Below are 27,691 nucleotides of genomic sequence, written 5' to 3'. Positions count from 1 at the left end.
TGTGTTACTGCAAGGAGAAGTGCTCTTCACAGAGCACATACACAAATATGCATGTGAATGTTTCAAAGCAGTCAGTTATCATTCAGACAGCTTTCGAGTGTCAAATTTAATTGAAACTCAATACTACCAATTCTATAGAAAGATTTTTTGGAAATTTTCTCATTATTGACATGTTTACAAAAAGGGATGGTTCTTTTTTTACTCAACCTCATGATGTTCTCATGACTTGAACATAAAAGAACACATTTTGAAGACATATATAATCAAGTTGGCCACAAAATAATTGAAAACAAAACTTCTGAAATGCTTTTCAGGTCATAAGAAGTGACATCTCTGTTGTTTTACAGAAAAAAGCGGCTTTATAGTAAACCTGTGGTGTAGTTGAGTCTGGAGTCTGAAATGAATTTACTCACCTTCATGTCAGTCCAAACATGTATGACTTACTTTCTTCTGTGTGTCTTTAAAAAAAAAAAAAAAAAAAAAATTTTTTAAAAGGTTTGGTCACCAGTATGTTTCTTTGTGTTCCTCAAAAGAAAGTCATACGCGTTTGGAATTAGATGATGACAGAATTCTGTGGTTAAAAGAGAAGACCACTTCAAGAACAAAAATTGACAGATAATGTACTCACCCCTTGTCATCCAAGATATTCATGTCTTTATTTATTTTAAAGAAATTATGTTTTTTGAGGGAAACATTTCACGATTTTTCTCCATATAATGCAGTTGTGAACGATCCCAGCTGAGGAAGAAGGGTCTTATCTAGCAAAACGGTCGGTTATTCTCATAAAAATAATACAATTTATATACTTTTTAATGTCAAACGCTCGTCTTATCTCACTCTGCCTGAACTGTTTTTTTTTCCGGGTTATGACAGTTAGGGTATGTTAAAAATTTCCCATCTCATGTTCTCCCTCAACTTCAAAATCGCCTTATATCGCTGTTTTAACTTTTTTGTTAAGGGAGTTTGATCTTCTTTGCGTGTTCACTTTGCAATGATTGGGTCGGTACTTGTGCAGTGATGTAGGAGGATTGAAGTTGAGGGAGAAAATATGAAAATTAGTTTTTCTATATACCCTAACCGTCTTGAGGCAGAATAAACAGAATTCAGGGAGAGCAAGACAAGACAAGCGTTTGAGATTAAAAAGTATTTAAAATGTATTTTTTTTAATGAAAATAACCAATCGTTTCGCTAGATAAGACCCTTCTTCCTCAGCTGGAATCGTTTACAACCGCCTCTGGGATCATTTGAAGCCGCATTTAAACTGCATTTTGGAAGTTCAAAATCAGGGCACCGTACCAGTCCATTATTTGGAGAAAAATCCTGAAATGTTTAACTCAAAAAACATAATTTATTTACGGCTGAAGAAAAAAAGACATGAACATCTTGGATGACAAGGGGGTGAGTACTGTACATCATCTGTAAATTTTTGTTCTGGAAGTGGACTTCTTTAAGTGAACTATGCCTTTTTGTGTCTACATTAATATTTCATTAGAGCATTTTTACTTGAAAAAAAATCAATCATTCATGTGTTGCTGCATTCACATGTGTTTACTGCAAGGAGCAAGTGCTTTTCACAGAGCGCATACACAAACACAAATAAGCAGCCTGCTTGAACCACTTTTAAGTGTCAGATTGAATTGGTACTCAGTACTACCAATACTACAGAAAGATTTTTTTCTCAGTACTGACTTGGTCAGAAAGCAGGATAGTTCTATCATCAGTTGTCACTCACCCTCATGACGTTCCAAAAAGACACGAGACAGTTGGGAATAGGAGTTTATGTATATGTATCTCTGAGGGGAACTGACTGCTTTTAAAAAGGTTTAGATGGTATTTTCTTTTCATCTTGACTCTGTATAATGCATATTATTACACGGCTACATGGAATACTCAATTCTGATTGGTCTGTTAACACATTCCGAAGTATGTTATTTCCAGATAACAACCAGTAAAAACTAATGACACATGCTCATCTGGGTAACTGCAGTCGGCACTGTTCACTTGCTAAGAATCGTTTTTTCTTTGTGGAAGCTTTGCGTTTGGTTGGCTAATATTAAAACTCAAATCAATATTCTGCGTATACTTGTTTAATTATGTCATCCTGATATCGCGGCTCCACTGTCTCTTGTTTCATACAAAGCAGATGCTGCCTTTTTTGCGACAATAGTAATGGATTGTAAGATAACTAACAAACTTGTAAGATTTTTACAGACAGTTTAATCTTAAATGACTGTCTTGAATCTCCATAATTATTCATGTGGTGGCATGCTGCCTAGTTTCAAATGCCACTTGCTAGTAGCTGCTTTCTTCACGGAAGAGTTGTGGCAAGTTTTGTGGCAAGTAGCCGTGTGATAAGTGGGATAATGTACATCCAGCCGGTTGTTACTGCAAAATAAAGCCCTATGCTGATAAGTATGTCAGGCTTTATTTTAGGATAACAACTGGGTGAATGTACATTATCCCTTATTTAAAGCAGTGTTCATAAGCGCAACACTGCTTTGTTAACAGCAGCAACCAAGAAAACACTGCATTGCCGCTGTTCCATAAGCGCCACCTGCTGTCAGAGAGTGAATTTGCGTTCTCATTCAGCCTGTCTGCTGTTTTAGTCTCATTCAGATGATTTAGGTATCATAATTTCACAAAGTTAAAGTCAGACCATTCTGTTTTTTCTTCAGTTTTCAAAATTGTACAATTTAATTTGGATTAAAAACTGCTTGTGCATTTAAATGTAGTTTAAGTGCAGCTTCAAAGGACTCTAAATGATCCCAGCCAAGGAAGAAGGGTCTTATCTAACAAAACGATCTGTAATTTTCCAAAAGAAATTGATCATTTATATACTTTTTAACCTCAAATGCTCCTCTTGTCTAGCTCTGCGTGAACTCTGTGTCTTCTGGTTTAAGACGGTTAGGGTAAGTTGAAAAACTCCCATCTTATTTTCTATTAGAAAATAACCAATCATTTTGCTAGATATAACCCTTCTTCCTTGGCTGAGATAGTTTAGGGCCATTTGAAGCTGCAGGAACACCATAGAAGTCCACTATATGGAGTGAAATCCTGAAATGTTTTACTCAAAATAAAACATAATTTCTTTATGACTGAAGATAGAAAGACATGAGCATCTTCACTCTCAGAAAAAAAGGTATAGTTCTGTCGCTAGTGCTAAGCTACAAAAGTGAAAAGGTACATTTTTGTACTTTACCTACCCCTAAACAGTACATATTAGTACTTTAAAGGTACATTTTCACTTTGTACCTTAGGGTACCGCCCCAGCAACAGAACTGCCCTGACAAGGGTGTGAGTAAATCTGTAATTTTTGTTGTGGAAGTGAACTTCTCCTTTAACACGTGGAGAGTAATTGAAAATAATTGATCAAAAGTGACATCTCTGTTGTTTTACAGAAAAAAAAGACTTTTACACTCTACCCATTGCAGGTTGTAGAGCAGAGCCACTTGTTCACTTTGAAAGCCGTATTTAGGTTATGATAAAAGCGTATCCCAAGGAATCCGCTTCCAATTCGACCTCCGCTAAACCTTTCCCCACACAATCCTGTCGAAACTTTCTTCCATGCATGTTCTGTTCCAGTGTCATTTGAAGAAACATCAAGCCACCCCCCTCAGATCCCCTCTTTGAACTACAGCCCTGTTTCCTGAAAGTGTATGACCCAGATTCATCCCTCTCATTTCCATTTCTCTGATGTTTTTGTAGCGTGCCAAGCCCATGTACAGGCAGTTGTTGTTTCTAATGTTTCAAGGCAACAGAGGAGTCCCTTGAGCATAGAGTCATTTACTTTAAAAATGTATCCTCTAAGCAGAGAGGAACTCAAAGGCAGGGTAATAAATGCGGCGTGCCTCCCTCGCCATGCGCCGATATTTAATCAGCATCAACAGGCTGCTGAGAGCACTCCACCGAAGTAAGTGCCCTCGGAATTTATTTGTTTCTTAAATTGGATGAGTCCTAAGTGTCTGTGGTTTAACATCATAACTAATTGGCCCTGGTGGTTTATCGCATATGCGTGCGTCTCTGATTTAAACGGAGAACCAGATTAGTGACTCTTATAGAGTGGCTGCAGCCCCATTAGAAAACATCACTATCTATGATTTGGGTGAAAAATATATAGATGTTAGGATACGTTTGTAAAACCCTGTGCTGGATTTGTGGATTTGCTGGTTTCGTTTAACACACTACCATTTTGCCAGCTTCTCACATGGTATCAGGGGACGTATAATCTCAGGAGTCGGCATTAATGTCCTTAGGTGTCGTCCCCTTTCCACCCTTTTAACCCGCTCTCCTCCACCTCTCCGCTGGAAGCTTGCCAGCCATTAATTAAAGACCCTCATTAAAGCTCTGCAAGTCCTCTAACTGGTTGTGTGAGTGATCACTCTCAGCCTGGGGTCACTTTTTTGCCTCTGTGCGGGGGAATATATTTAGAATTGTGCTGAGTCAAAGCCGTTAGGAGGAAGTTGTATAATATGATCAGGAAATGAGCCCAACAGCGGCTAGAAGTGGCTCGGCTCTCCTTATTAATGGAGAAGCAGTTCAGCTCAGAGCTGCGGAACGCCCAATGGCCTCACTCGTGAATGGACATTAGTATGCGTGTGGGAATCAGCACAGAGTTTCCTGAAAGCACTCTTCTTCTGTTAATATCAGTAAGACCACGGGAAAGCGTGGATAATCCATCCTCAAAGAATCCTCCTCTCATATATTTTCACTGAAAAATTCTTAGAGTCACTCCAGAGGCGAGACACAAAAGAATCGTGATTGCTGTAAACTATTCGCAGCTGGAAAGTTGGCGAGGAGTCGTAAACTTTGTGAACGTAGATCACAAATCACATGGAATGTACTTTGTATTCAATTTCTGCTCCAGAGAAGAAGATTTGTGGTTTATAGACATTGTAAAGCTTTAGGGAAATTGAATTACATGGAATAACAAGAGCGAACTAGATGGGTTTTTATCTTCAGCGTGATTTTTATCTTTCTACAGAAGATATGCCACACTTACAAAGCTGCCATTGGCTGTAATTGTTCACAGGCGTATGCCTCTACTACAGCAATTCAATCAATTATATCAGGGGCCTTTTAAATGTTCTTGCTTTTTATATAAAAAAAAACAAGAAAGTCTGCTTGAATTTATAAATCAGTAAATATGACCTCTTTTTTCAATATGAAATTGTAAGGTAGGCATCTGAAAAGGGCACTGTTCTATAACAAGCGTTATTCAGAATAGGAACAATAACCTTGGAAAAGACTTTAAGGCCTGAAGATGAGATGTCGTTATAGTAAGGCCAAGCATGGTGTCATTAATCACAGGGTCTCGGGCCCTGCGAGTATTGTGCGTTTCTCAGGTTGAGTTATTAAAGAAGATAACAGGGGTGAGTGCTTTCTCTACCTCAGGGTTTTGTCCTATTTCTGGATTTTAAATTCCCACTTTCAGTTTGATACTGTAATATGGATGACTTACATTAAATATTACAGTATGAATAGGACAAGTGTCTTAGATTGTGAAATTGCTTTGTCTTAATAGTAAAATATGAAGTTGATGGTAGCAGTTAATCCAATGATTTCACCTTAAATAACTTGTTTTTTATATATATATTGATTTTAGTCTTAGTCTAGTTGCTTCACACAAAGTTATTCATATAGCATATAAAACATATTTAGAATAAAATAATGCACTTTTAAATGAGTACACATTATGATTGTACCTTATGATTGTTAAAGGAATCATTCAATGCAAAATTCATTTTTACATGAAATGTGTGTTGATAGTGTGAACTAAACAACCATCCTATATTGATAAAAATCCACTCACACTGAAAAATAAAGGAAGTTTTTGCAGTGTTGCAATATTTGGTTCCTCAAAGAACCTTTCAATGAACAGTTCTTAAAAAATTATTTTGAAGAACATTTTAATGACTTTAAAGATCCTTTTCTGATTTTAAAAGGTTCCATGGATGTTCAAGGTTCTTTTTATGCCATTTTTTTTTTTTTTTTTTTAAATCCTCATAAATCATAGCCACTTTCTCAGATCAAGCTGTTTGCAGATTCTTGGCAGAGTGACATAGTTTTGCACAGCCCTCCCACGACTGTTGATGGACACAGCCGTTTTAGCATAGACCCACCCTAAGTGAGTTGTAAACAGTCTGTCTTTGTTTCAATGCCGGAGCTGGAGTAGACAAGAATGTCTCCTAAGCAATTGAGGTGAACATAGCAGTCGTCATTTACTTCTGACATCCGAGTCGCTGAAGACACAGTAGATTACTTTTGTTTTTGAAGGAAATGCGGTCGTTGATCTACCTACTGTAAATGCGTCTATGTTCGTGCAAATCATTGGTCCAGCTTCACCTACAGAAGAAGTGAGTATAGACCATTTTGTAGTAGACGTCACAGTTACATCACTTGCAGGTGCGTGCACATAGTGATGGCAGAAAAACACTGGTAACAAGTGAAGGGAAATGGTTAAAATCCATGGAATAAGAGAAAAAAAATGTTTTGTGCCTTTTAATGCCAGAATTCGAATGCAGATAATTTTTCTAAAATACTGTCATCAAAGACACCATTTTAAGTGAAACGCAGACATTTAAACAGTAAAGTGGTCCTATTATGCCTTTTCAAATATGACCTTTCACACAGTGTGTCATGTAGCTGTATGTGAACATAAACTATCTGCAAAGTTGTGAAGCCGACAGTGCACAATAAATAAAGTTATTGTCTATCAAAAAAAGGAGTCGGCTCACAATCGCCTGAAAGAGTCATCAGTCATCTCCTAGTTCGGACTTTATAAGTCAATTTAACTCAACAATAATGAGTTAATTCTCAGGGGAAAAAAGCCAGAGCTGAGGGGAGAACTACAAGTTATTTTTTTTTAAATCAGAATTGTGAAATTTAATCTCGGAATTGTGAGAATAAAGTCAGAATTTTAAAATATAAACTCAAATTTACCTGTTTGTATTCCTTTATTCAGTGGCTCCATAGACTGCTACTTGAAAACCGTCATTTTCTGCAACCAGATAAGCTCCACCCACAAAAAAGTTTTTTTTATTTTTTTATGAGTCTGCAAATAACTTTTTCTAATAATGTGCTAGTTAGCAAATTCCACTAAAATTAACAGTTTAAAAGAATTGCACGTCACCCCATGGAAAAGAGGGGCGGGGCGAGCAGAGCTCATTAGCATTTAAAGGGGCATGCACCAAAACAGGTTGCTGTGAACAGAGCTGTTTTTACAAGGTAAAAAGTGTGTTGTTTTACACTACCATTGAGAAATTTTAACCAAAAGTATGTTATAGACCAGGGGTAGGCAATGGTGAATCTGGAGTGCCGATGTCCTGCAGAGTTTAGTTCCAACCCTGGAAAAAAACCCTCACTAGCCTGTAGCCCTAGCAGAGATTATCTTACTATAGGGAGATGAGAGGGTCTATGTTACTTACTATTGGAGAAATAGTAGGATGAATGAGAAGTGCCGTAAGCTGGATCCCACCTGTTGCAAAAAGTCAGTGACTTCTCTTATAAAACAGCATTTTTTTTCATGGTAAATCTCTAAAAATAGTTAAATCCAAAAGTATTGTTTAGTGTAAAACGTGCTGAAGATTAGCAGGCTGTCAATTCATTAAATGATAAGCCGTTCCTCTAAAAAGCTGTTTGTTCAGCATAGTAAAGCCTCTCCTCTATTGACATCCAGTCAAAACAAATGGCCTCTGGTCTCCTTTCCCACATACTGCCAGACTGGAAGCGTTAGCTTTAGTCGTTATGCTTTTTCAGATAATGGCTAGAGGCTTGCCTTCGAGTGGCTTTGGCCCTAGTGATGCTGAAGACCTTGATTAGCTTGTTCAGGTGTGTTCGATTAGTGTTGGAACTAAACTCTGCAGGTCATCAGCAATCTCTGTTATAGACTTTCATTAAGACCCTAAAGAATCATATCAACTTGTGGAAAATGGGCATCTGATGACCCCTTTAAAATGTCTTTCTGTGTTTTCTGTAATGGCATTGATTAATTGAGAAATGTAGTAAATTCTATTTCATGAAGATGTGTTGTTTTTCAGAACAAAGTATGCCTGTGGCATAAACTGCATAATAAGTATGTGGCAGGATTGAATTGACTGCTTTTCTAATAGGCCTTTGGCCTCTAACCTTTAACAAATGGAGGTTATATTGTGTAAACCTTAATGCTGCCAACCATAGAAAAGGAATCAGTCAGTTCTGAGATGGAGCTTTGATTAGAAACCGCAGAGGACCTTTTTCGATGTGTTAAATACAAATTATTAAGTAATAAAATGTGATATGATGTGCAATATTTTGAATATAGTCACAGATAAAGGGCATTTTGCATCGTAGCTGTTGCTATATTGTGGATTTTAGCTTGGATGGAATGCTGTATTGACCCATCAGTAATCTGTATTTATACTTAGTGTTTATAATCATCATCTTTTAATAGAACGAACACAGCATTGCACTTTACTGGTTTTCTTTTCTGTTTTACAGAGAAATTTATAGATTTACTCTGTAATGTGAGTGAGTTTGTTAGTCTTAATGCATTATCACTTTTGTGACATTGATTTAAAACTGGCGTAGCTAAGAGTAGATTTGAGTTCTCATTCTAGATCAATGTTTTTTCTCTTTTTCTTGTCTATATTGACTAAGCCATCCAGTACCATGATTGATAAACAAATGCTTCTTTAAAATCTTTTTTATTTTATTATTATTATTTTTTTTTTACAAATTTATACTTCAGAGACTAATATTACAGAGCTTCTAGCAAGCTTCCTTACACCATCATTAGTGGGCTGTTTATTGTGATATTTTGTTTTTTTTTTTAACACACTTATTGTGTGCTTTTTGCTTATTTAGGCGTCCTGGAGTAGGTCAGATAAGTTCAAGGCCCACAGACACTAGCCATTTTCCCAGGTGCATTTGATGGTTCTCTTTGACAGGCGCAACAGCTGGTGATCCTGAGTCATAAGCAAGGCATGCTGGGACAGCTATCTAGCTGACCTGTGTATGCCAGTGCTACATCACTCATAGTCTGTCACCTGTGGTGTAAATACCCATTTAGACTGGGTAGGAGGTTTCACACTGACTGATTGTTCTCAGATTCACTCACACAAATGTGTGTCTTCACTGAAAGGATTCCAAATCCTGACCTGGATGCTGTAATTACAGTATTTCTTGCATTGAAGTCATATAACATAACACTGCAGAGATTTTTTTTATTTTTTTAATCCTGTAAGATGCCTTTGTTTTGCAGTTACACTGCCGTTCAAAAGTCTGGGATCAGTACAATTTTTTAAACAAGCCTTTTCTGCTCATTAAGGCTGCATTTATTTAATTAAAATACAGAAAAAAGCACAGCATTTGTGTTAGTTATGATGAAAGCATTTGTGAGAGTGCGTTGCAATGGCGAGATGCTGATCTGCAAACATTTATGCAACAGGAGTAGATCTAAACATACTATTACATTACACACTTTGAAGAAATAGTCTCACCGCTGCAATATTAAAGGCAAAGTTTTCAGGAGTTCCACATGTAATACTTAATTCATATGCAGAGATGTTAATCAATCACAGCAGTGGGCATTTACACTGAAGTCTTAAAAGAGACCAGCTATTTAATATAGTGTTCAAATCAGAGGCCTAAAATCAGGGTAGAAAATGGCCTTTCTAAATAATTTCTATGAGTTTTTGACATAAAAATCCTACTAACATTATAAGTGCACCACAGGAAACATTCCAAAATGTTCATAAATGTTCATGATCTCTTAAAAAATAATGATCTCAAACTTTTGAATGGTAGTGTAATTTGAGGACAAAATTGCAGTACTGTAACTATTCCAGCAAAAACCGAAATGTTTTCACTTTCCTTTCTGACCAACTATAACACCTCTGAAACCCTGAGAGTGTGTTTCTGCACTAATCATTACTGACACCACTGCCGTAGCCTTGCCATGAGCTGTGGTACCAGTCAACAAGATGTTAAAGTAAAGCAAGTGTTTGGAGCCAGGAACAGAAACTAGCACCTCACACAGACACTGAAGGTGAGACAGTGTGAAAGAAAAAAATATAAATTGGGTGATATAAAGCATTAAATTATTATTGTGTTCTGGACAGAATCTTTCTCTGATTTAAAACATCTCACAAATTCATAAAAAGACTTCTCAAACAAATATCTGATATTAGAGAGAAAAAGCTGTTTTCATCTGTATTTTCTTCCAGCTTACAGATGACCCTATATTCCTATTCAATAATGGATAAAACAAATAGACATACGCAAACAAACCTTTTCTGCTCACTGTATGATGCTTGATTGTCAAGTTTTTTTCCTCCTCATATTCAATGCTTTGAAGCATCAAAAGCTGATATGACGTGCTCCTTTTTTCACACAGTTGGAGTGTTAGCAAAGTGTCTGAGCAAACAGGAAGCAGCTCAAACTCAGACAAAGTGTCTTGCAGCAAACGCAGCTTTGATCTCCCTTTAATAACCTTCACTTGTCCTCTCACTGTTCCACTGCACAGGAACAAAGGCTTTACGCTGGCATAAACATATATGTGTGTGTACAGTGAGATCCAAAAGGCTGAGACCATGACAGTCTGACATTAGAAATTAAATTAAAACATGGAAATGAGTATTTGTTTGTTTGTTTATTCAAAAGTTTGGGGTCAGTAGTTTTTTTATGATTTGAAAGAAGTCTCTTGTGCTCACCGAAGCTGTATTTATATGATTTGTTTCAGCAATCATGACTCCATCCTGTATTATATAGTAACAATAAAATGATAAAGTTGTGAAATGTTATGACAATTTAAAATGTAATTTATTGTTAGCTGAATTTTCAGCAGCAATTATTCCAGTCTTCAGGGGCACATGATCCTTCAGAAATTATTCTAATATGCTGATGTCACACTCGGATGAAGAGAGCGCAGGATAAAGAAGATCAGGTTCAAAAGTCTTTAATAATCCACACAAAGTTTAATCCAAAAAAGGCAGGCAAATTAAACATAACCATAGCATATACGTATATGCATTAAGTGATGTCTACACTGGCGTGATCAGAAAAATGAGAATTGAAAACAGAAACTAAATACTAAGGTAAATAAAGGGCAATTAATGACACACAGCTGCACAGAATAATAAAATGAAATCAGTGACAAAAGCCCTATTTGGACAGCAGTTGTTTCTCACATGGACGTCTGTAAAAATAAATTTACATCACACCTTAGTGAGAATACTCATGTATTCAGATGGCAGTTTATTCTGTGAACCTACGAACCATGGAATGCACTGCTCACATGGTCAGTCTCATAGTTGTCTGCTGTAAATAAAATGTCATATGCTTGGAATAATGAGAATAAATTCATATGTAATAATATCCTATTTGTTATTTGATTACTAAACCTCCTGTTTAAAAATGCATTTAATCTCTCAAAATGATGGATGCCATTAAAAATGTGGAGATTAGTAGAAATAACTTAATGCAACCTCTTATTTACATAAGGTAACCATAAAGCTGCTTGGTTAATAATTTTATGTATATAATGGAGCAGTTACTAAAAAATATTGTTCTTGCATACTTTCCACCATTTCAGTAATAAATATGCATACAAATTACAGCAAAAAGTGCAACAGTTTTCATATGGTATTTAGCATTGACCAAAAGGGATTTAAACAGTGAATTTTGAATCGATTTCTTCTTGTGAACTCAGAGATGTGGATTCGAACGGCAATTAAATTACCACACAATCTTGGTGTTTGTCAAAAAGCAATAGGTAATTTGGCTGGGAATTTTTACGCGGGTGCTGAGAGAAAAACACCAGCATTCTGGATTCAGACAGCAATAAAATCACTGACTTGCCCCTGTAAATGTTGAAAAGAGCTTATATCGCTACAAGAAACAATTACTGTCCAAATCGGGCTTTATGGTGACAAATGACTAACTAAGGCAGGCAGGACTACAACAGAGACAGAAAACAAACTCAAAACCAAGCATAACTGTGACAGCTGATTTGCTGTTCTACACTGTAGAAAACAAAAAATAAAATAAAAACAAATTGTTGAGTCAACTTAAAATAATTTGTTACCCTGCTGCCTTAAAGTTTTAAGTTCAGTCAACTTAACAACAAATAAGTTTAGTCAACTTGAAATGTTAAGTTGTACTAAGTGACATCTTAGATATTTGGGAAGACTAAACAAAAAATTTGGTTTGTTAAACTTACCCAGTTTGGTTTGTTACCCAGCTGCCTTAAAATTTTAAGTTGAATCAACTCAAATATCTAAATTGTCACTTAGTACAACTTAACATTTCAAGTTGACTAAACTTTTTTGAGTACAATTTTTAGGCAGCGGGGTTACAAATTAATTTAAGTTGACTCAACAAATAGGCTTTTTTTGCAGGGTATCAGTGTTAATTTTGTTGACGAATAATTTTTGTCATTATTTTCGTTAATGACATTTTTTCACTGATGACAACGAGACGATAATGAAACAAAAACTTATTTTGGATGACAAATATACTATATATTGACATTTTCGTCAACAAATAAAAAGAAGACAAAAATGTTAGGAAGGGACGATTTGGAAAGAGATTCATTCAGAACGAGTCTGCTATTGATCTATCATTAATCTATTGATCTTGATTAAACTGCCTATTGATCTATCTAGCTGCATGTTTATAAACCATTCAAAAATGTGACGTAACGTAAATTTGACGACACAAAATAGAATTCGGTCTGGTTTTCTGAGCACACACACCGAAGCATACACAGAAAGCGCCTCTCACGAACGGAAAAATACACACAAAATGATGTTGAATTGTGCATTTTAATGAGTAACCTATTCACATAAACACACTTGAACGTAAACAGTTGAGAGAATATTGGACGTGTATCAGTACATTGCATTTGTGGACAGCAGCCTGAGTTGCAGATGTCTGTGGCATTGATGTTAATTAAGAAACAAAAAGAAAGACAGAAAACCACTCACTGCTCTTGACTGAGTCACTTTAGTAGGCCTAAAGGTAAATCCAAATGTATTCACAAAATAAATGTCTGCTTGAAAGAATGAATAATGTGGTAAGTAAGTTGTTATAAAGAATTGTATAATTAGCCTATGTAACCATTGGTATTTTATTGAAAAGAAAACCATGTTCTTGTCAAAAGCATGTTGCGTGTCACAGCAGTTAAATCTGTGTTTATCATGATAAAACCTTAATATCAAAACTATACAATGAGTTTGGTCATTTTAGAGAAATGCTTAATAAATGCATTACACTGTAACTAAACCCACTGGATTTTAGCCAACTAAATCTACTGTAGATTCAGTCTACTAAAACTAGACTAAAACTAATACAATTCAGATGACTAAAATATGACTAAAACTAAATGGCATTTTAGTCAGAGGACTATGACTAAGACTAAATCTGCTGTCAAAATTGACACTGTGCTCTAGAAATATTTCTTATTAATATTCTATGTTAAAAAAAACAGTTTATCCAAAATGTATAAATAAAATAGTAAATAAAGTAAATAAGTCAATCAATTTGGCTCAAAGTTGTATCTCCATTTTGTGCATGGTGGAAAAGCTTCTGAATTTCTTTGAAGAAATAGCATGTGGAAGTTTTGATTTTCACTGTAACTTCTGTAAATGATTAACTTGATGCAAGTGCACATCTACTGTGATTTTGAGGTGTTGAAGTTAGTCCAAAACCACTACAATGTGTGCTCATTACTGAGTGTGCCCAAAGATGACCTTGCTGGCTCTGCTCACTATGTGTGAGGTTTCCTCTTTCCTTCTGTGATAGCAGAGAGGCAGTGGTCCTCATTGTTCTGTTCTCCTGCTGATCTGCTTTGGCCAGGCCATACACATGTCAGGAAGAGTAGATTTTTATTTATTTATTTATTTTATTTCTGTATGTCAACTTCTTTAGATTTGATTACTAGATAAACATGCTAAACTGTGAATGGAAAATTCTTTGTTGTTGTTTGTCACTCAGTTTTAACCCGTAGCCCTCTTAATCAGATTAGTTTAGGATTAATCTCCAGAAATCAGCTTCACTTCTCTCATTTCCACTTTCACTCGTTGAAGGTTATTCTGCAAGTTAACGGTGTCCTAAAATGGAAACACTATGTACTGTGTGAGCGGAAATAGTTGTCTGAGAGTCAGACACGTTACGGTTGTCAATCCCAGTCACGGACTGTGTGTGCTTGTGTTGCTCTGCATGCATCTGAATGCACATGTATGATTAATTTTTGAAATCTTAAACATGAATAATGCATTAGAAAGAAAAGCAATTATAAACCAGTTCATTTTGCAATGAAACACTGTTAAAATATAATAAATGAACTTCCATTTTTGAGTTGCCAAAGGTGCTACTGCCACAAAGCTTCTTTATTTGTGGGAAAAGGCTTTTTAGAAATAAAAAAACTAAGCAGCATAAAGTAATAAAGTGCTCTGTAATAACAAGAAAGCACCATATTGGGGCTCTTGCGCTCAGATCGCAGATGAGGTTCAGCTTGAAGCCAAAGGAGTTGGAACAGCGAGACACTTGAACAGAAAAAAAAGCAAAACAGAAAAGTCAAGAAGAGGCTGAGCACAGCGTGTTTAAACGCGCAGGAAAAAAGCTTTTCAGCTGTTGTTGAACTCTACATTCAGTTGGGCTAATTAGATTTTCAAAGCTCACAGTGTGGCATATTTGCCTCTAATCAAAATCATTCAACATATCAGTCTGTGTTGATATTCTATGCAGCAGCCATTACTGTCAGAGGTAATGATGTGATCACAGAGAGTGGAGTCAGGGAAGCCGAGTTCACCATCTTCTGCACGTAACGATAGGACTCTCTTTGCATTAAACTGCTGGTCTGAAGCCAGCTGCCTCATTATGTTCTAGCCCTAATATTTGTAAAAGAAATGCCAGCACTGGTCTCAAATCAGCCAAGCAGTTTGATCGACATTGTGATATATTTTTGTCAAGAACTGGCAAATTAAACTGAAAAGTTTATTTTGTTTTTCTGTGGTTCTTAAACTCAATTATCCGTCATGTGTGATTAACTCAAAGGCTGGAAGTAAAGGCTGGAAAAAACAGCTCCAAAAATAGTTTGTAGAAAAACTTTGGCAAATAAATAGTTCTTCGTCAGAGGGTCTTTTTTACACAATGTACACAATATAGTTATCAGATAGTAGTGTCAGACAATATATTTAAACTCTACAATTTATTCACAATGATTTTACAGGTGAAGTGAATAACATTGATTATATTGTTACAATGGAAAAAACTAAGCAGCATAATGTAATTATGTAATATTATTATTTAAATATTCATTTTCTTGTATTGTTTATCTTCACAGTTGTTTTTCTGTATAAACATTTAAAATCATTTTTATGTTAGTACAGTGGTGTACAATAGAAATAATGGCTTTAGTTCTTCCACCCCTGTTCAAACCCTTTCTTTCTTTCATTCATTCGTTCTTTCTTTTTTTCTTTCTTTCTTTCTAAGAAAGTAAAACCTGAGCAAGCAACCAAACACACATTAAGTTGATAAAAAGTGACATTAAAGACATTTATAATGTATAATGCATGATTGGCTGAGAGGAGTGTGATATTCTAGTGATCTCGGAACTCCAACCGTTTCACTGCTTGTATTACTCCGCTTGTGGTATTTCTCACAGCGAGTGTCATGGTGGAAGCCCAAATCTATTATAATTTTATAAATAATACTGTTTTTGTGTCTCAGAATGTAGTTTTTTAGCCGTGAATGTACTTGTTTAGACTTAAAATATGTAGTTTGTTAATAAAGATAAGCATCTATTTAAAAATTTGCTTCAATGTGTTCAGAGATGTGAGCTCCGGAGTGTCAGCGGCCGTTCAGCACTCATGAACCCGCCAAGAGCAGCCTTACCTCGGCTGGATCCTCTGGAATGTTCCACTGACTCTGATGCAGGGTTGCCAGGTTTTCACAACAAAACCCGCCCAATTGCTACTCAAAACTAGCCCAAAAGTAGCGCAATCACGTTTTGAAGGGGGGGTCCCTCATTAAATATCGCGTTCCGGATTTTTGGCGGGGTTCCTTGGTCAAATTAGCATTCCAGGGGTTAAATATTATATATAAAAATCTAACCAACCCCAAACTGTTGAATGGTAGTGTACATTAAACATTTTAAATCTTCAGTGAAATTATTCAAATGATGAAAAAAACAAACTTTTTAAGCCATTTGAAACCACATACATACTCATACACTGATCAGCCACAACATTAGAGCCACTGACAGATGAAGTATTATAACATTGATTGTATTATTACAAAGGAAAAATGGGCAAGACGTGAGTGACTTTGACAAAGGCAAGATAGCGAAGGATCCAAACAAGAGCCAAAACAAACAGTAGTGCTAGGAAAGATAACTGCTGAACTGGCATGAGGGTCATAGGCGCCCAAGGCTCAATGATGCTTGTGGGAAGTGAAGGATAGCCTGTCTGGTCTGAAAAACATAATTCTGCTGAAAAACTTAATGCTGACCATAATAGAAAGCTGTCAGAACACACAGTGCCTTGCAGTTTGCTGTATATGGGGTTGCATAGTCACAGGCAGTCCAGAGTGTCCATGATGACCCTTTTCTACCATCGAAAGCATCTAAAATGGGCACATGAGTGTCAGAACTGGACCATGAAGCAATGGAAAAGGTTGCCTGGTGTGATTAATCACTATGGGAAGTCATTTCAGCTAGCACTTGCCATTTTTCACTGTATTATGTATCAGATAGATCATAAACATTTCATGGGAAGTTTGTATGTGCTGTCTGAAGCTGAGACTACTACATTCTATACTTTTATCTTTTTCTTACTACAGATTGTTTTCTGTGTTTTCATAAATTCATAAAGTCATCCATGTTTCCAATTCTTCACTATACTGTAGGTATTACTGTCTCTAATCTCCCACTTTATAGAGGGTTAGAACACTGTTTGAAAGTAATGTGGAAGCACTTCAAAGAGACAGAGTAACAAAGAAAGTGAGAGAGAACAAGAGGCCACGGAGGAGAGAAAAAAGATATTTAGAGTTTTTAATTTCATGAGGATGATTCTGAGCAAATGAGTCCTGCCCAAATGAATAGAGTCATAAAGAGAAATAAAGTTTAAAAGCTCTGGAATTAATCAAGTTACAGACACGCTGTGACCATCAGGAATGTTTCAGAAATTGAATAATGTGAGCTAGGTGTGTGTGTATGTGATAATTACAGTGGCTGGCTCTATACTCTCCCGTAATTTCAGCAGATGTTTAATCTCTCTCCAGAGGAGGTGGATGTTGCTCATGCTGAACAGTATCAGATCTGGATTCCCTCTCCCTACAGGGCACTGGAGGTTAATGTAAATATCAAACTCAGCAGCATCTGACATATGAAGCACCACTGTATTTCACAGCATACTTTCTCCTACACACAGGCAGGCAAAATATCCAGTAGACCAATCAGATCTACTTCTCCTGTCGAGAATTTTTGCACTGTAACACAAGCATGTTACCGCTTTGGGATGTTAAGATTTTAAAACGTTTTTGAAAGAAGTCTCTTATGTTCACCAAGGCTGAATTTATTTGATCAAAAATACAGTAAAAACAGTAATATTTTGAAATGTATTACAATTTATGTATTACAAATAACTTTTAAAATAGATTTTTAAATATACTTTAAAATGTAATGTATTCCTGCAATGGCAAAGTTGAATTTTCAGCATCATTACTCCAGTCTTTAGTGTCACATGATCTATGATACTTATTATATTGTTTTATCTGAAACTGTTAGTAGAATTGTTGGATGAATTATTATCTCTCTGAAATGGCTGTTTGAAACATTTTAAATGTATTTTTTATAGTATTATCACAGTAAATCCCCATCCCATTTACACCCATTATTTAGAATAACCTAAATTAATGAACATTAAAGAGAACCTATTATGCCTCTTTTTATAATATGTAATATAAGTCTCTGGTTTCTCCATAATGTGTCTCTGAAGTTTCAGCTCAGAATACCCCAGGGATTTTTGATAACCTTCGCATGTCAAATTTGCCCTTTGAGTGTGAGCAAAAACATTTGTGTGAGTGTGTACCTTTAAATGCAAATGAGCTGATGCTCCCGCCCCCTTTCCAGAAGAGGGTGGAGCTTTTACAGCTCACAGTTTAGTTAGTTTGTCAACAACAAAACTAGAGAATCTTACACAGCCAAAATGCCAGAAATTCTTTGTTAAATACACAGAGAGTGATAGTTTTCAGAATAAAACTATAAAACTAACAACATGCTCTCTGTGAATACTGTCAGAGACAGTGGTCATTTTAGCCACATTAGCTGTACAACATGCTGACAAGCACATCCAGAATTGTGATTTGGAAACATTCATAAAAATATCATGTGTTGAACTGACCCTTGTTTAGCAAGCAGGCCAGCATAAAATGATTTACACAAATATGTAAGACTCTTCGGCACATTTCCTTCCATAAATAAAAATTCATCCACTGTGTTTTCTGTTGCTCAAATGTTGAGAGTCTTTGGAGACTCCTTTGTACATCCAAAAACAGTATTTGTATTGTTTATGTGGCACAGAAATAGGAGCTATAGTGACAAAATAAACATGGTGGAGTATGCGCGCTTCAGTCTGGGCGGGGTCAATGCGAATAGGGCAGATCGTCACTAGTAATGGGCGGGGCTTACCCCTACTGTGACTTCACAGTGATGAAGTCAGTGACACTGACTCGTCATCAGCAGCAGGAGAGAGACTCCCGTATGCATGTTTCAGACGGATTACATAATCTGAGAATATTTATTTATTTATTTTGAATTTGTTAATGTAAAACTAGACATTTCGCTCTCTTTAGATTTATTTTTCATGTCTGTAAAGCAAGTATACGCAGAGTTTTGCTCTCAGGTTCACAAAGACCAAGGCAACGGAAAGTGCATCCCATTTGCTTTTATTATTTTACAAAAGCACAACATTTTGTTGTTATTCTCAGTGCACACAAATAAACGTAGAGTCTTTACAGATTCGAAAGATGTTACTTTTATGTGTACGACCAAAAATGACCAAAAAAGAGTATTTTAAGAACAAGTGACTGCACGGGCGCCTCCATCTGACATGGAGTTTCCACACTCAGTAGTGCACATTTTTCTAGGTTAACGTTAGATTGAGCAGCCATGTAAAGTTGCTACTACATACAGCTTTCAGATGAAAAGCCATATTTGAGGTTGATGAATGATAGGTGAGCGTTTGGATGTCCTGCCCAATGTATTATATTACCACATCGAACAGGGGTTAATGTGTCAGTCACGGACTGTGTGACCTCGACACTTCTTGTGGACTTTTTTCGTGCGACTAAGTGACTAATAAAATTTTGGTCGACCAAGCTTCTTCTCTTCAACTAACGTTTAGTCAACTATTAGGGGGCAGCCTTACACATCTGTGTTTAAACATCTTATAAAAGTGAGTTTTGTATAATAAGTCCCTTTTGAAATGAGGGTAAGATTCGTTCATTCATTCCTGTGTTGTTAATCTGAGAGAAATTTTCTGAACACATACTGTATAACAGCTTACACATTATTACGAAAACTCTGGCTCTTACAGACTGACATGATTCAACCTGCTGTACTGTTCATGACCTATTTATGACTGTAAACAGATCTGATGTCAGATTCGACAAGCATTTCCATTTTCCCCATCATCTTTGTGTGCATCGTTGTCATGGGGCTTATTTATTTCACAGGTGCACAAGATGGGTTCTCTGATCTCTCGCGGCAGACACCGGGCAAATGATGTGGTTGATCAGAACACAATGGTTCCTGCTCTGCTGGACATGTCTTTATCCTGCTATCTTTGAACTCATCACGGGTCGAACGGTCGCAGTCGGTGCTATATTCCGTTTGTGATGTGAAGCAATGCTCTGATGTGCAGATGTTCTCATTAGCTGCTCCTACTGGAGATGAGCCCATATTCTCAGATAATGATGTATCCTGCAGTGGACATGCAATGTTTTTAGGTCGATAGTTCTTCTTCTTTTGTTACTGTTGTTCTCATTCTTTAGAAACAACCTTGGAGAATTGAGCTCCCAGTGCATAACAGAACATGTTACTTTGACGTTGTTGATGATACTTGGATTCATGTCTTGACTTTGTGTGATGTTCAGATGCACGGCCTTCTGACTCTAACATATGCACGCATTCACACGCTAATATCAGCCAGCTTGATCGAATGGCCTCTGACAGCTGCACAAAAGGCTTATTTAAACCATCCTTGTCCTCATCAGCAGTGCCTGTTTATGGAAGCTCGCTTAGTTCAGTCTCACCTCTGCTGACGCCTACTGTAGGCCATTCAGAGTGGAATTCTATTTATCAAACAAAGCCCATACAGCACCAGCAATCACAATGCCAGCAGAGGAGCGGCGGCTGACAGACAGGACTCAGGACATTGAAAACCGGCTCTGAGGAGGAAGCTGTGAAAAAGAGATCCGGCAATGGGGGTTTTGGACAGCGCTGCTAAACGACATAATTAGATAGTGGTGTTGGCAGTGTATAAAACATCTGCTTGCTTATCTGTAGAAAAAGAGAAAGGGCGATGAGGAAAGGGAGGAGAAAAACAGCAGAGAATTGCAGTATGAACAAGCTTGCCAAATGTGTGGTTGAAAGAAAGGCCTTTACCTTGCACACCTCATTTACAGACTGAGAATTTGAATGTGGCGTTGCAGAAGGAGTCGAAGCATTATGGCTATTATGTTTAGGATTAAATAGTTCTTTAATGACACATGTTTATTCATGCTAATTGACTATACAGTCATTTTCATTTATACTTCATTTTTATCTCATTGTTTGTACCAGCTTCCATTCCGTTTCTCCTCAAGTGTCTTTCATACAACTGCATCTTCAATAACCAGACCCTTAATATGTTTGAATGCCATATTTAATCTCAAGATCACATGATGACAGAACAATTCAGGTTCCAGTTAATTTCCTATTTGGTAATGTTTTTTGGTAATGATTTTAATGGTAAAAGACTGTAAAAATGCTACAGTAAAATCCAATAATTAATTAACAGTAAGTACTATATACGGTGAAAAACACTTGTGTTTTTCTATATGTGTACCTTTTATATATGTTAATATTTAAAAGCTGCTTGTGGTTCATCATGTGACTTTCTCATCACCCCTTGCTTTTGGTGGTTATCAGTGTATTACAAAGGTACAAAACAGATTTCAGTATTTCTATAGGTTGGTATGTTAACATTATATCAGTTAATGAAATTATAGTATTTAAATGTAAATTTAAGTTAAATCCGTAAACCTAAAATGTTGCTACCATATTTTTTTATGGTAAAATTCTGGCAACCACAGCTGCCAGTTTTTTTTTTTTTTTTTTACCATAAATTTTGCAGATTTTCTTGGGGTGTTTTTGTTTTTTAACAGTGAAGATACAGTTATTTTACAATTGCTAGGCCACATTTCTCAATACTTGGGTCACTTTTTTAAAAAACTCTCTCAAAACATCAGTCTATGTGGGTTAAACTGTGGATCATTTATCACTGCTTTGGCACAAAATGCATTCATTGACAACATCTGTTAAATTACACAAATTCTTTTATCACTTTAACACAAACACCACCAAAACTTTATGTAATATACAAGCCAGTTTGCACGTTTACATACTGTTTTCAAAACTGTTAAACTTAAGTTCAAATCCTAGCACAGTATAGAAATGAATAAGACAGAAATTTGCAACATTCCTAAAGTAACATCATTATAGAAAAAATATTTTGAACGTGTTTGTCTTTCAGGTTCTTTACCATCTATACAAAAGGGAAAAAATGAATAATTTTGTACTATAATGTAAACATGGACCGTGTAACATACTTCAGTGAATTATAAATGTACAGAGTATCATTCTTGTTTTGTAAAGAAATTTTACAAAAGAAAACATTGTATAATGCTACCTGCTGTTAGTGTTTTTTAGGTTATTGTGTTATGAGTGATAAAGTATGTTTGTTGCTTGAAAGACTTTGCTAGTTTTATGGAAGAATAAGTTGATTTGAGACATGTATGAAGTGTTTGGTAGTTTTAGTGCATTTTAAATGTGAAATTAACTGCTGTGCCAAGTTGAAATTTGGTAAGGAGAACTGTGTGAAGAGTTTTTTTTTTTTTTTTTTAAATGACTTAATTATTGAGCAATGTGTCCTAGCAACTGTAAAAAAAAAAAAAAAAAAAAAACTGTAATCCAAATGAACAGAGAATATTGTAGGATTTCTTTGACAGTGACAGTACCAACAACACAAGACAAAGAACTAAATGAAGGCAAAATACACAAACTAATGAGAATAAATATAAATATATTGTCATTTACTCTCATGTCATTTCAAACAATCTGTGGAAATTATTTGTTCCAGAAGAATGTGTTCTTATGTTGAGTCTGTTTGTAAATTGTTGGTCTATGTATGTGTCAGACAGAAGTCTTTCCTTTGTTGTCACTTATACTTTTTTTAGCATTTGACATCCTGAGAGATAGAAAAACAAGTCTCAGTATTTTTTAAATCACAGTTTTACATATAAACATTGCATCTCACTGGCCTTAGCAGAATGAAAAACCAAAACATGTAAGCAATAGACATGGCTGTAATTTCATTACAATCAAATTTTTAGTTGATGTTTAAATTTAAAACAGATAAATAAAATAAAAATGAAAATGTAAACAGTGACCCAAAAGCAATTCTCTTCCTTTTCAGGAGTAGTTTATGGTGACAGCTCTAATTGTAATTTTAAATATATAATCAGTTAATTGTAATGAAAATTAATCGATTTTAATAAAAATAGCTAAAACGAACATGTTCTTCAGAAGTGTTAATAAGAAAGAAAGAAAGAAAGAAAGCTGTGTTATCTCTTCCAAATCTCTTTGGTTTGATTTGTCTTTGTACTCGGGAACAGTGACACTCCTCCCACATGATTCTGTTTTGGAGCAGCCATATGAATTGAATATTTAAGGCAGTGACGCTTTTGAAGGCGACATCCACCACTGCGCTTTGTTGACCGCTTTTAATTAGGCAGCACATTGTGCCGTGAGCCAGCCTACTTCAGTCTGGACTGAGTCAGTAATTGCTAAATTTACTGTAATCAATGTGAGGAAAGCAGAGCTTGATGGCCTGCCAGAAAACTCCTGTGTGGCAAGAATGGGGAAATTCAGGAGACTTAGTTCAGAGTCATTTTACTGTAATCTACATTATGTTTACTGGTGCCTTCCAGAAACTGTTGTAAAGCAGATCAATATGCTAAGAGAATAAAATAATATCCAGAATAGAAAGATGAAGACAAAAAGAATGAAAGAAAGGAGGGTGAAATATTTATTTACAATGTTACTCTACAGTAGTCAATAATTTGACACTTTTATTACTAACACTTGCAATTAGTAAATTGCATCTTTTATTAGTTAATTGCAAACAATGTCAGAAAATAGTCAGTTTCTACTTTGAACGTCTAAAACACCTTATTTTCAAAGCTTTTCCGTGTCTGGTAAATTGCTGCTAACCTCACTGTTCTGGAACACAGGAAGAAAATTAAAAACACTGGACTGCTGTGCGTTTTTCTACATCCAATGTCTTCCCCATATTTTTAATATGTCTAGTTCCTGAGGAGAGACAGCGTCCTTTGGCCCCAGATGTAGGCCATCATAAATGAAGAATGTAACTGAATACTGTCGTTTTGTAAGATTGAGTTATAAACAGGACACAGAGAAATATGTGTTGTGGCTTTGCAAAGCCAAACTGAGGCCTGTGGGTTTGAATCCTTCATTTTTGGTGGGGGGGGGGGGTTAGCCACATATTCTTATTGTATGTTTATATCAGTCAAGTGTAGCACTTCTCAAAAAGAAACTTTAATCAGTTGACCTTAATCAGTAAAAAATTTCTGTAAATTTAACGGTAAAAGACTGTAAAAATGCTACAGTAAAAACGGTAAATTCCCCTATGTATGGTGAAAAACTGTATTGGACATGACATGTAATTGTACAGTAATATACTGTTTTCGGAAGTAGAAAAAGAACGTATAATTTACAGTGAATAACTGTAAATTGACATTTCCAGAATTCCCTGCGTTACATTTCAAATTTTATGTTTTTTTGCTGAAATAACTATGTTTCTTCTTAGTTTTTTCTTATCAGTGTTGTACATTCGGGTTGAATGTTACACCTAATGTTGGTAAATGAATGTTTTTTCCATTATTTCAGTTTCATGTGTGTTACCATGATGGTGTTTAGTGTTTAGTAAATGACAATGTGCACCTTCTATATACGTAATATTTAAAAGCTGCTTGTGATGGGCTTTGGTTTATCATGTGACTTTCTCATCACCACCTGCATTTGGTGGTTATCAGTGTATTACAGCGGTACAAAACAGATTTCAGTATCTTAATAGGTTGGTATAATAACATTATATCAGTTAATATCATGCCAAGTTCACTTTTATATGCTGTTTGAACATTAATATGTGTTGGCAGTGTATGTACAAATCTACCCTATAATGATAAAAATCCATGGAGTGGTTTTAAATGAATCTGTAAAAATAATATCCCCTTTTTCAAATCGAGCCATTCTCAGATGCCTGTCATTGTGGCGTCACACCGACAGAGGCCGCTCCCACAATAGTTGATCAGTTGTAACAGTCCGCCCTCTTTGTTTCAATGCCGGAGCAGTGATGTAAATTAGACAAGAATATCTCAGACTGAGGTGTTGTGTTGCTGGATGTAATAATGAACATAGTGGTCGTCATTTACTCCCGACATCTGAGCGGCTGAAGATGCAGTAGATTATGTTTGTTTGTGAAGGGAATGAGCCTCCAGATCTACATATATCTGTCTATGTTTGCGCAAATCATTTGTGATCCAGCTTCACTTACAGCAGAAGTGAGTATAAGGGTTTTTTTATGAATCTGTGCGATCGTCTTTACTAATAACGTGCTAGTTAGCAAGTTTAGCACTAAACGCGGCTAAATGCAGCTAAAGTAAACAGACTTGTCACATCACAGAGAGAAGAGAGGGGCGGGGCGAGCAGAGCTCATTTGCATTTAAAGCAGCCTCAACCAGAATGAGATGATTTTTGCAGAGCTGATTTTGGCAAGGTAAAAAGGGTGTTGTTTTACACTACCATTGAGAATTTTTAACCAAAGTATATTATAGACTTTTCATTAAGACCCTAAAGAATCATATCAACTTGTGGAAAATGGGCATCCGATGACCCCTTTAATGAAATTACGGTATTTAACTGTAAATTTAACTTAAAACCGTAAACCTAAAATGTTGCTACCATATTTTGACGGTAAAATTCCGGCAACCACAGCTGTATAATTTACAGATTTTTTTTTACAGTGCAGTTTTTTTATGCTGACTTATGCATTAAACAATTATGTGATTATTTTGTCCTATTCTGTACAGCTGTACAAAATGGCACAGTTGTGGTCAGGAATAATTTTTCCTTTTTTTTTTACAGTTCATGTGCTTAGTCACCATTTCATCATATTTTACTCTTATAAAAATGTCATCTAATTTTAGTGAATGGAAATAACATGGCTCAGACAGGTCAATCCCAAGCACTACTGACTATGAATGATTTATTTAAAAACATATTTTTCTGGATTTTACATGATTAGTGCACATTGTTAATTTCATGCAGTGTTGTTTTTTCTAGGCTAAGGCTACAACCTGGCAGTTTATGCTGCATTGATTTACCATTTACTGTGGACTCAGAGGGAGAACCGCAAAGGCTGAGGGTGTCGTTTGGGATGAGGCCTACATGCAAATTACTCACAGCAAACTTAAGTCAAGCATTACATTTATAACCTCGGAAAGCTCCACCCTTGCTCTGCCACAAAGTCTTGCCGTCAGAAGGCTCTGCATCCCTGTGGGAGAGTGATATCCAACATTGCTGCCAGCAGTTCTCTTTTTGCGATTGTCAAGTCGATGTCACATTCTTCTGGTGAAATTCCCCTTTGACAAACTCGGATGTGCTTGCGTTCCTAATTTTTTCCTCAGAAACTCTCTGAGGCCTTAATAAAGCAATGCTTTTGTTTTTAAATTATTCACAAACACAGTGGAAAAAGCCTCCCAAATCCTCAGAGCTGCTACTGGAATCCAAGCACCTGCCTCCCATAATCCACTCTGCTAAGTAGCACTCTAAATCATTTCCCTAAAAATCTCTGTGTCTTTTTCGCCAGATTAATTTTGAGTGAATAGTCTCTGTCATTTCCATTTTGCTTACCTGAAGCATTTCCATGCACAAAGACAGAGGGCTAAAAGGCATGTAGACTTGTTCCACATGTATGTCGGAAGCATGGCGTCCTGAATCCATCTCTCATTGCTTTCATCAAAACTATTCGTTCTAGTGCATCCCCAGTGCATTAGCACCCGCCGCCAGTGAAAAGAGCTGTTATCAGGGGTCTATCTGTGAGAATGGGTAAATTGTAGATCAAATGGGGCCTCTTAGACCTTCTAGAGCTCCACTTTTTACATCCTGTAAATGCCTATTGCGCAAATAGAAGAGGCGTCGGTACAACACTGGAGCACATTGCTGCACTTAAACAAGCTCTGTCTGCTGCACGCCTCTTACCCCTCCACATGATCATTTTGAGATGCTTTTTCGTTCCCAAATTAGAAGAATCCACCAGGAAAAAAATATGACATGCTGTGCTGGCATGATGGAAATGAAGGTTGGCACCAATTCTGTTCTCTTGAGTTTGAAAAATCCTAGATGGACGTCGAACCAGGACGGCAAATATGCACCGTGCGTGTGCGATTACTCAAAAGATTAAGTGTTGCACCCCGAACAACATAGACACACAAGGAAACTGCGACTTTTCTTGCAGCTGATCAAATCTGAAGGAGAATTTTGCCTTTGGCTGGAATGTTTTGTATGATGTTTACGAATCAGATTGGAAAGCTTTCTGGTTATTAAAGAAGAAGTCCATTTCCAAAACAAAGATTCACAATGTACATTATTCACAATAATGTACTCACCCCCTTGTCATCCAAGATGTTCATGTCTTTCTTTCTTCAGTCGTAAAGAAATTGTTTTTTGAGGAAAAAAATTCAGCGTTTTTCTCCATATAATAGACTAGTCTCAGTCGGTACTTCTGCAGCGATGTAGGATGATTTTGAAATGATTTTTGAAGTTGAGGGAGAAAACACGATTGGAGTTTTTCAACATACCCTAACTGTCTTGAGTCAGAATACAGAGTTCACGGAGAGCAAGGCAAGACGAGCGTTTTTTTAATGAAAATTAAAAAAATATTATATAATATATTATATTATTGTTTCGCTAGATAAGACCCTTCTTCCTCAGCTGGGATGGTTTGAAGCCACATTTAAACTGCATTTTGGAAGTTCAAAATCGGGGCACCATAGCAGTCCATTATATGGAGAAAAAACATAATTTCTTTACGACTGAAGAAAGAAAGACATGAACATCGTGGATGACATGGAGCTGAGTACATTATATGTGAATCTTTGTTTTAGAAGTGAACTTCTCCTTTAAGTTGCTGGCTACACTGATTTCATCCAATTGAATGTGTCTTCAAACAACGAAGTTTTAATCAATACATTATAGGACAATTTGGGGTGAACAAGGTACCTCAGGGAGTTATTGGACATTGAAGTTAAATTACCTCTCATAATGTTGTATTTGTCTATTTGGCTTGATTTTATCTAAATATCTTGTCTG

At 36.2% G+C, this 27,691-nt stretch overlaps 1 protein-coding gene across 1 annotated transcript in view; it reads left to right on the top strand.

The window, feature by feature from the left end:
• galntl6 (polypeptide N-acetylgalactosaminyltransferase like 6) overlaps window positions 1-27,691 on the top strand; it is a 211,814-nt gene that overhangs the window by 21,473 nt on the left and 162,650 nt on the right. The gene's annotated exons all lie outside the window — the stretch shown is intronic.

This window comes from Labeo rohita, chromosome 1, assembly GCF_022985175.1.
Source record: "Labeo rohita strain BAU-BD-2019 chromosome 1, IGBB_LRoh.1.0, whole genome shotgun sequence".
NCBI lineage: Eukaryota > Metazoa > Chordata > Actinopteri > Cypriniformes > Cyprinidae > Labeo > Labeo rohita.
Note: the sequence above shows the minus strand (reverse complement) of the source record. Positions and strands in the feature narration are given on the sequence as shown.